Source organism: Coffea arabica, chromosome 8e (genome assembly GCF_036785885.1).
Source record: "Coffea arabica cultivar ET-39 chromosome 8e, Coffea Arabica ET-39 HiFi, whole genome shotgun sequence".
In the NCBI taxonomy this organism is placed as follows: Eukaryota; Viridiplantae; Streptophyta; class Magnoliopsida; order Gentianales; family Rubiaceae; genus Coffea; species Coffea arabica.
The window spans coordinates 39,266,292-39,277,369 of record NC_092324.1 but is presented as its reverse complement, the minus strand read 5'-3'; positions in this window follow the sequence as shown (position 1 = coordinate 39,277,369).

Genomic DNA, 11,078 nt, shown 5'->3' with positions numbered 1-11,078 from the left:
ATGAGTCTGTCAAACAATCATAGGACCACCTAGCCAGTGCCAAGCAACGACTAAGAACGATCGATCCTTGCTTAAAAAAAAAAAAAAAAAAAAAAAAAAACGATCGATCGTATATCATGCTAGCAACGTCAGAGCAGCGGGTGGGTTCGCAAGTGCAGACAATCACGACCGGATCAAGTGGTCATTTGGATTGTGATATTTTACCTCAAGAACATATTTTTTAGTTATTTTTTAATTATATATATATATTAAATTATTATAATATATATATTTTTTGTAAAATTTTTTTAAAAAACAATTTAAACGGGGTCCATTTTCTGTCCCCTTAGAGGTCTAAGACATAGAGGTACGACCTTGATTTGTCGAGAGTTAGGTGCATGTAATACTGAAATAATGAACTTGTCCTTATTGAAACATGTTGTCACCCATCTTGGGTAGCTAGAAACTACAAATTTGCAGTATAGAGTTCCTCGATAAAGATGTAAATATGATTCTTAGAGCTCTAGGGAATGAAGGGGATTTAGTGATAGTAAATATGATTCTTAAATTCAATGTTTTATTTTTTAAATCACAAAAGTTATTTTAAAAGCACCAAATTTGAGATTTTGCTAAAAGTATATTTAACACCAAAAACTCCACTACTAATTTTATGAGATGATGTTCACCAAATATTTTAAAATACTTTTAATACCTAAAAGTTTATTAAAAGTACCGTAACCCCAAAGGGGGTTTTAATTTTGCCTAGAAACTTCTATTCTAATTATAAACCTTTGACATAAGTTTATGGCCTTATAACTCACTACAGTTATGTATATTTTGGCGCAACGGATCTTCTGTCCCACACTCTGTGCCATTCTCTGTCACACTTTTTATTATATTGCTATTTCTCCTTCATAAACATCATGTTTTAGTTCTTTTTTGTTTCCTTATGATTCAATAACTATTAATTCAGTAAAAAATAAATACAACAGCTTCAAAAAAGTAATATATAATAGAAAATTAAAAAATACAACAGAAAATGCATAAAAGATCTCATTTTTTATGCATTTTGATTTTTTGAGTTTGTTAAATTTTGTGTATTACTGAATTAATAGTTATTGGATCTTAAGGAAACAAAAAAGAACTAAAATATGATATTTATGAAAGAGAAATAGCAATATAATAAAAAGTGGGACAGAGAATGATACAGAGTGTGGGACAGAAGATCCATTGCGATATTTTGCGCAGCTTCTAACTGAAATTGAATGTAAACTTTATTTTGGTGTCATATAGACTTGTATGTTGATAACTAGAATCATATGGAGAGAAGAATGAGCTGGATGGTATAGGAGGAGTATAAATGACATGTCCTGGGTTCGATACCTCTAAATTACATTAAAAAAAATGCAAAAACAAGAAAATTATATACTACTTTAGTGATGAATAAATGATATACTAAATTTAGTGGCTCATGCAATTATTCTCTATAATTGTTGTTGTGCTTGATTATTATTTGGGAACATTTGTATTATGGGCCAACTACTGCCCAAATTTCTGAAAAAAATGTCCCATAAAAACTTTTTTAATGATTTTAATAAGGGTTGGAATGTAGACTTCCTTTTTTGCCAAATTTCTTAAAAAAAAATGTTGTCCCATCAAAACTTTTTTTAATGATTTTAATGAGGGTTGGAATGTAAGCTTCCGTTTTTGCTCCTTTGTCCATAAAAGAATTTTGTGTCGTTGGTGGCTCAACCAAAAAAATTAGATTGGCTAGACATGTATAGTTAATGGATTAAATTAGCCCCAATTAAACTTTAGGAACTATTGTAGTTTTTGATAAATAGTTTCGGGACTATTTTGGCGTTTTGCTCTTAAAAGTCCCACTTAATTTTTTGGGCCTCACGAAATTAAACTATAGAACATAATGGAATGAAACTATTTTGCATGAAATTATTAGGCCATCACATGGACAGAGAATAGAAGAATTGGTATGTCCCATCCCAAATATCAAACTACTGTATTTGTATATATAATTGTATGAGAGGTACCTCGGCTGTGCAAAGCGTAGACTGGGCACCTTAAAAATTTAATCCATCATATAGAATCAAATTATTTTGGCCTGTAATGAATAGAAATATAGGAGAAAAATTGAGTGTCAAAATAATTAAAATTGACAAATGTTGTTTACGCTCTCATTCTCATTATTGTTAATCACACTTCTACTATCATTTTTATCATATATATATATTTTATTTATTTGACTACATAATAAAACAAATAGTGGAAATACAATTAACAAAATATGAAATATAAATAAAATTTTTTTCAAAATTTGTTGTGAAGAGAAATTCCATCTATACAGTTAGCCTCCTATTTATTGTGATTTAAATAAAGATTTTTGAACCAGTATTGTGATGATACCCAAAAAGAAGAGAGTTAATGCGCTATAAGTGTGTTGTTGGGAACCACCGAGCTTTAGCTCTGTGGTCTGTGGCCACCAAAAAGAGATTAAGTCCCTCTTTGGGCTATAAGTCAGAGGTTCAAGCCCTACCAGTAGTGAAAACGATCCAAAGGAGATGTCATAGCACTTCTTTGGTCTAGTCAGATCTGTAAAAGAGTGTATTATAGAATATGATAGATTAGATTATAAAAATGTTATCGTAACTGACAAAAAAAAGAGTGCATTTGTAACTAATCCAAAAGCAATCATAATGCTTCTAGTATTTTAATATAAAAAAAAGGTTTAGAAAGCTACTAAAACCTGACACAATTTTCAACATCAATATATTTTACTACAGACTTGCACATTTTTCTTTCTTTTTGAGAGAAGAATCTAGCTCAATTATTTAATCCTACCTAAAAATGAGAACATTATCTCACAACTCCAAAAGATAACTAGCAAGGTTAGATTAAAAAATGAACTACCTTTCTAGATCTACATATACAAATTAGAACCTGACCATTTTTTATTGCAAAAATTTATTCCTAATCAAAATTGAATTTTCTACCATGATTACAATATTGACAAATAAATGAAAAAAATTAGGTCTTTCTCTAAGTTAGTTGCTACAATTATTATGCAAGGGTAGATGAGACACGCCAATATACAACTTTATGTTTTAAGTAAGGATTTTCTTCAAAGCAATTATCATGCAAAGAATTTTCTTTGGCAAATTTTATGCCTTTTCACACTTAACACCATCAATCCTTGAGACCTTCTAAGGGAAGGATAAAAATCAAATTCTCAACATATTATTATAGTATATGAACTTCCTATGTCAACTACACTATCAAATATTTAACAAAATAAAAGTAAGATGGCCATCGAAAATAAGAGTAACACTACAGCACTTGAGTAATTATAGAACAAAAGAAATTAATATTGGTTTAAATATATACAAAATCTTACCGGATCCTTCAATTGAATTTAATAGACCATAAAGTGATTGTAAAAGGGGAAAAAAGAAAGAAATAGAGAGAAACAGAAATAGAAGAGTGCTTAGCTATAATTATCTTGGCGGAAGCATCACATAATACATCTTTTCTCTTAAAAAGAAGTACACAAAAATTGTAGATAATTACAAAATAGAGCAAAAAAAGAAAAGAAAAAAATATGAAGTAAGAAATCAAATTCTGGGAGAAGAAAAGAAAAGAATGAATTTTGCTTTATTCTTTACAGAAGAGGGTCATTGGCATAAAATTAATCCTAAGATCTTTTTACATATTTTAATATTTCACATTTTATTAATGAAGAAATATCAAATAACGACGTCATCTTGCAAATTTAGCAAACGAATGCCAGCTGCCTATAACATTAATATCAAAGAATAAAGCAAACATGAGAGACGAGAGATGACGAAGAAAAGAAAGAAAAGAAGTTGTAAAACGAACTCAAAGAAACAATAAAGACAAGAAGAACATGGCAATAATTTTAGTTAGATTAATTTTAAAAGATAAAAATAAAAATGGCGAGGGATGACGACAGTTACCGCACAAAAAAAAAAAAGAGAAAAAAAGAAGAGATGGAGTAGGTTTTCTAAGAGAGCAAAGATATTTTAACCTTTTTGGTCCAACTGAACGAAAAAAGGAAAAGAAAAATTTAGCTAAAATAAGCAAGGTTTCACTTGTCAAAAATATAGCCAATACACATGTCAAAAGGATAGGTTGTTATAGTAACTTGACTTTCTTCTTGTATACAAGGCAGATAACACAGCATGTTTTATGCAAAATATTATTCACTTTCTCATGATTATTGCCTTTCATTCTTGACTTAGAAATTTCTTTTCATATCCTTCATTATTTCCAAAAGCTGGGACTTATATGCCAAATGTTTTTGTACACATGCATTGTGAACTTGACATATGATTAACCTATCAGTTAATTGAAAATTAAATATATTTGGCGCAATTTTCTCCTTATATATTTCTTCAATGATATATACCAGGAATAATTTTTTCCCAATTTGGGCGGCATGTTGAACATTGCTATAACCTGGATTCTTGTTGATACGAGGACATATTAATGGGTTAATTGCAGTAAGCCCCCTTAACTTTTGTACTAATTTTCACCCTGCCATGTCCATTGGAATTGACACCTTTCGGGAGCTTCCAGTCGGAGTGGTAGAGCAGAAGGCCTAAAACAAGCTTTTTATCAGCCAAATTAAATGAAGTTAATGAAACCAAATGAGATGGCTAAACTAAATGATATTCATGGAAGCTTTTCGGCCTTCTTAGATTCAAAAACCTACATTAAAAACAAAACATATTTTAAAATAAGAAAATTCAAAGAATATCTATTACGACAATCACGTCTTACCTAACATTTAAAGAACAATTTTCATTCGTAGGGTAAAAGATTCTCAAGTACTTTGAAAGTTTGAAAGATCATTCGACGTGTTTTACCGTTTGCTAGGAGAGAATAGCAAACTTAGAAGTCAACTAAGTATAGCTTTCATTTTGAACATAAGCATCTTCCACGAAAAGGATCTTTTGAAAATGTCAATAGAGAGTGACTGCAAGGACTCTAATGCAGCTTTTACAGATGTTGCTGAAGTTGAAGTCTAAACAGAATTTAGTTTTGCCTAAAAACTTCTATCGTAATCATAAACCTTTCACATAAGTTTGTGGCTTTATAACTATCTACAGTTATGTATATTTTTGATGGCTTTTAACTGATATTGAATGTAGAATTTATTTTGGTGGATATAGAATTATATTCTGATAACTAAAATCATATAGAGAGAGGAATGCATTGGATGGTATGGGGGAGGGAGTATAAGTGAGAGGCATCGGATTCGAGACCTCTCACTTACACACAAAAAAAATGCAAAAGAAAAAAAAATTATACACTACTTTAGTGATGAATAAATTATATACTAAATTTGGTGGTTGATGCAATTATTCTTTATATTTGTTGTTGAATGTTTTAATTTAGGAACATTGTGTGTTTTAATGAGGGTTAGAATCTTTTTTGCCAAATTTCTAAAATGAAAATGTTGTCCCATCGAAACTTTTTCTTAATCATTTTAATGGGGGCTGGAATGTAGGCTTCCTTTTTTGCCCCTCTGTCCATGAGGGAATTTTGTATCATTGCTAGCTCAGCCAAAAAAGATTAAATTAAGTAGACTTATATAGTTAAGGGATTAAATTAGCTCCAATTAAACTTTAGGAACTATTGCAGTTTTTGATAAATAGTTTGGGGACTATTTTGGCCTTTTGCTTTTAAAAGTCCCACTTAATTTTTTGGGCTTCATGAAATTAAACTATAGAACATACTGGAATGAAACTATTTTGCATGAAATTATTTGGTAATCTGATAGGTTATATTTTTGTTATTAAATTTATGATTGTTTTCCTCTTGATTTTAAGCAAATATTGTATTAATTAATAGATTTTATTTATATTTGGTTAATGGTATTAATTGTAAGAATGTGGAGCAAAAATTGGTTAATTGGGGCAAAAATTGCTGTCAAGTCCAAATGACTCGGGATTTCCCTGCGCGTAAAAGTTTCATAATCCAAGTCGAATTCCGAGCAAGCCATTTGACTGAAGATTAAGAGAATTTTTTCTTATTAGGTAGATTATTTAATTAGAAAACAATTGACATTATCTCTTTGAGATTTTCTTTTTCGAGTAGGAAGTATATTTTAGTTCAAAAGCTACAAATTAGAAAAAGAAAAGGACGGCCAATTCCAGAGTGATTAGTACTTTAAAAAAGTAGCTATTGCATCGTGACTATTTATATGAGAGGCAAGAACAAAGGCTTCGTTTTTTTTTTCTCTGGGAGAAGATGACGGCTTCCTTGTTCTTTTGCCTTTGCCGCAGCCATATGTCCATTGAATTTTATCAACATTTCGTGTTGGAAATTTTCTCAACAATGAACAACTAATTCTTTTTTCTAGTTAAGGGGTAACGAAAGATTTCGTTCATCAATAACTGTGATATCTAATTGTTTTTATCTGTTTCTTTTATTTGTTAGTATTCGTATATTTTCTGATTTAATTTCTCTTGGTTATTTTATTATTTGAATATAAAAGGCCCAATATTCAATTCAACTTAACAATCTATTACCAATTAAGACATTAAATTCGTGATTGTTTAATTATCTTAAATAAGTGGCGATTAGCGTGATTAGTTTCATGTTAGAGAAAAATATGATCTAATTTAAATAAATCCTGGTAGTATGTTTATTGATTAAACTTTTCTAATTTCTAATGGAATCAAGAAATTAAATTCTACAAATGCACTTAGAGTTGTTTCTTGGTTAGAAAAGTAGTTAATGGGTATATCTTAACTATCGGGATGGTAAGGAAAAGTTGATCGTTATCGTGTGTTTGGTAACTATAACATATTTATTAACGAATAGATGAAATAATGTTGGCATTGATAACCAGTTGTATGAACAACTTCCGGAGTTATATTCTTGGTTAGAGCTTGTTTATTCTTGATTTAAATTTATTTGCTTATGTTTAAGTATTTTTATTTCCATTGAGTATTAATTTTAATTTTAATTTTCCAAAACCCCCCTAGTTGCTTTTGCTTGGAAGGAAACAAATTTTCCCCCTAATTCCTGTGGAGACGACCCTACTTGTCATTATACTCATTTATAATTTTTTGTGAGTAGGAATTTATTATTGCATAAGTTCGACAGCTGTCACCATCACATGGACAGAAAATAGAACGATTGGTGTGCCCCATCCCAAATATCAAACTACTGTGTTTGTATGTTAATGGTATAATACGCGTGTTTTATGCAAAATACTACTATTTACTTTCTCATAATTGTTCCCTTTCATTCATGACTTAGAAATTTCTTTTCATATCCTTCATTATTTCCAAAAGTTGGGAATTAATGCCAAAATTTTTTGTATACTCATGCATTGTGAACTTGACATATGGTTAACCTATCAGTTAATCGAAAATTAAATATATTTGGCACAGTCATCTCCTTAACCTACATAAAAACAAAACATATTTTAACTAAGAAAATACAAAGCATATCTATTACAATAGTCCCATCTTACCTAACATTTAAAGATCAATTTTCAACCGAAGGGTAAAAGATTCTCAAGTACTTTGAAACGTTTTTAAAATCATTTGACGTGTTTTACCGTTTGTTAGGAAAGAATTGCAATCTTAGAAGTCAACTAAGTACAGCTTTCATTTTGAACGCGAGGCTAATTTGAAGAAAGCAACAATAGGAATCTTTTGCCATTGTTGATTCCGAACATGGGCATCAAATGGTTTTGTCTGAGCAAGCATTCTCAGTTTTTGGTTTCTCCCTTCCCCTTTCTAACACATGCATCGTACTTTATTTGGATCGCAAATTGACGCATGAGGCTTATCCTTTATATTGACAAAAAAAAAAAAATTAAATCAAACTACTTAGAATTTTAATAGTTTTAGAAGTTGATTTGTTATTTGGTAACTAGATTAGAATTTGTATTAAAGTTGGTTTAGGAAATATAGTTAAGTTGTGTTTAGATATTAGTATTGGTATAGGTGTTATGGTTTTATGTGTCTATTTTAAAACTTGAGTTGACTTTTGTACGTCATGCATTGGTACAAGGTAGGCCTATCAACAGGCTAGGTCCAAGCTGAAATTAATCAATCTGGACCTAGACCTGTCATACTATACCCGTTCTGGATCCGGCCCAAATACCCGACGAGTCTTCTACTCCTTCTTTTGGAATCGGACCCGACGGGTCTCAGATTTGATCGGGCCTACCTGGAAAAAAGGCTTATCAAAGCCTGTTTTGCAACAACTTAAAAATGAAACTTGTCTTGCCAAAAATTAAAAGGGATAATTTCACAAACCTCCCCTGAGGTTTTTGATACTTGCACTGAGACCCCTCCAGATTTTAAAAATTTCACCTAGCTCCCCTGGCAGAGTATTGGGGTCCATTGCTGACATGCAGAGCACTGAAATGACCTATTTGTCCTCAGAGGATGGTTTAGATGACTGACATTAAGTAAATTGACAAATGCATCTGGAGGTTGGTAATTACATTTAACTAGGATAACAGAAATTTAATGTCTAATGAAAGTGATTAAAAAACCATTACTCCTAGGCGGCAATAGAAGAAGTAATTTGGCGCCAATTTCTGATGATAAGTGATGTGACAAGGCTGATTGAACAGATGTATCTTGCTTTGTAACTACAAACCTCAGAAGACATGCCTTAAATCTAAATGTTAAGAAATGGGACAATGAAGAAGGCAATGGAACTCAAGTGAAGCTGTCTTCATCTGGTGGAAGTTAAGCTTCTTAAAAGCAGAAATTAAGGTACCAATTTCCATTTTCAGATATGCAGTACTGTAATGCAGTGTTGTAATGAATCAGTTTGTTAAAAAAGTGCATGTTATGGAGAAGTCTTTTGCTTGATCAGTAGATGTGTCAAGAAACTAAAGATGTTTTTTGCTTCATGCAGTACTGTAACTAAAGATGTTTATTGAAATTTCATGCAAGATGGATGCATGGAAGATGTTTTCTGGAAATTTCATTAACTTCTGTTAAAAATGTGCATGAATGCATTAGCAAATATGAACTGTAATGATATCAGAAATACCAGTACTTTCGGCAAGTGGTCCAACTCTCTAACTTACTAAGCTTATTTTTCCGGTGTAGGACTGTAATGATGACCCTGTTCTAATGAATCAGTTTGTGAAATTTTTTTTTTTATGAAGTAGTTTTTTTGCTTGATCAGTAGTTTCTGTAATGCTGAAGTATGCTGATCTATAGTGAACTTGTATGCTGATGTGTTTCTGAAAATTTCATGTGTTTCTGTAAGAATGTAAAGGCATGAAGCATGCATTTTTATTTAATCACCACTTTGCATCCAAATTTGAAAATGTAGGATGGGGATTATTGCTGCTGCTTATGACATTGTTGTTCACTGTAATGCAAACAAAATCAGGATTCCAAATGTTGATCCAAGTGGCTACTCATACATTAACTTGTTGTTTGATGTAGCTGAAAAGGCATTGAGCAAAATAAGTAGGAATGTTAACATGATTATGCAAATGAGATGTGAAATTCCTGGAAAAAATTGCACGATGGATGTTAATGATGACTATTCAGTTAGTGAGATGTTCAAAATACATCAATCTAAGCCAGTGATAAACTTGCATGTCTCTGATATGGAAATTATCCCTGCGGATGAAGAGAATAACTTAGTAAATCCAACTACTGTGAACATACAAGATACTCTGGTTATTAGTAAACAGAATAACAAGACAGTAGCAATAGAGGTTGATATCTTAGATGATGAGTATGGAGACTCTAGCTTTGATTCTTCATGGAGACACAATCTGCATAGTGACAATGAGGATGAATTAGTTCTAGATAGGGTCTCAAATGATGATAGTAAGGACAGTGATACTAATTTTTCTGATTTTGAAGACAATGAAGCAGAAATTGTGGTTCCTGATTCTGAAAGTGAGGAAGGGGATGATCCTATGAGACAGTTGATGAGATCAAAGATGTGGATTTACAATCCTAAAGATGACATAGAGTTTGAGAAGGGTCAATTATTCACCAATGTGGATGCATTTAGGGCTGTCTTGAAAGATTATGTTATTCAAAAAGGCTTTCCACTTCTGAAATTGAAAAATGAGAGATCTAGAGTGACTGCTAACTGCAATGCTAAGGGATGCCAGTGGAGAATACATGCATCACCAGTGGCTGATATATCACTTTTCAGATTAAAAGTTACCAACCACAGCACACTTGTGTGATGGATAAACACTATGCTGAAGCCACATCTGATTGGATGGCTAAGAAACTGGTTGGTGTCATGAGAGATCATCCTAATATGACCAGCAAAGGTGTAGAGGCAGAGTTGAGGAAGTATGGTGTGAAGCCAAATAAAATGTAGATTTTCAGAGCTAAGAACAAACCACTTAATGAAATAGAAGGCACATATGCTGAATCTTATTCTAAACTGCCAAAATATGCTGAACTGTTAAGGAACAATAATCCCAACAGCATTTATAAAATACATTATGATAGGCCAAATCTGTTAGTTGAGCCTAAATTTCTGAGAATCTTCATTAGCTTTAGAGCTCAAAAGCTGGGATTCCTAGAAGGTTGTAGGCTTTTTGTGGGATTTGATGGATGTTTCTTGAAAGGTCCATTTGGAGGCGTGCTTCTCACAGCAGTGGCTTTGGATACAAACAACAGCATATTTTCAATAGCATTTGCTGTAACTGAATGTGAGAATAAGGATACTTGGAGGTGGTTCTTCTACTACTTTCAAGAGTTCTTTGGACCATTTGACAACAACATCCATTTAAATTTCATGAGTGATAGGTAGAAGGGATTGAATCTTGCTTATGAGGAGATATTTCCTGATGCAACTGGACGGCATTGTTGTAGGCATATATGCACCAATTTCAAGTCTCAATTTCCTGGAATATTACTTAGAAGTTCCTTTTGGAAGGCAGCAAAAAGTTATGATGTTGTTGGCTATAATGAAGCAATGGCAAGTATTAAAGATATTAATATTGCTACTTGGAGATATCTGGATAAAATTTCAAGAAGGTCCTGGTGTAGGCATGTCTTCTTATCTCAACTTAAGTGTGATCATGTAACAAATAATTT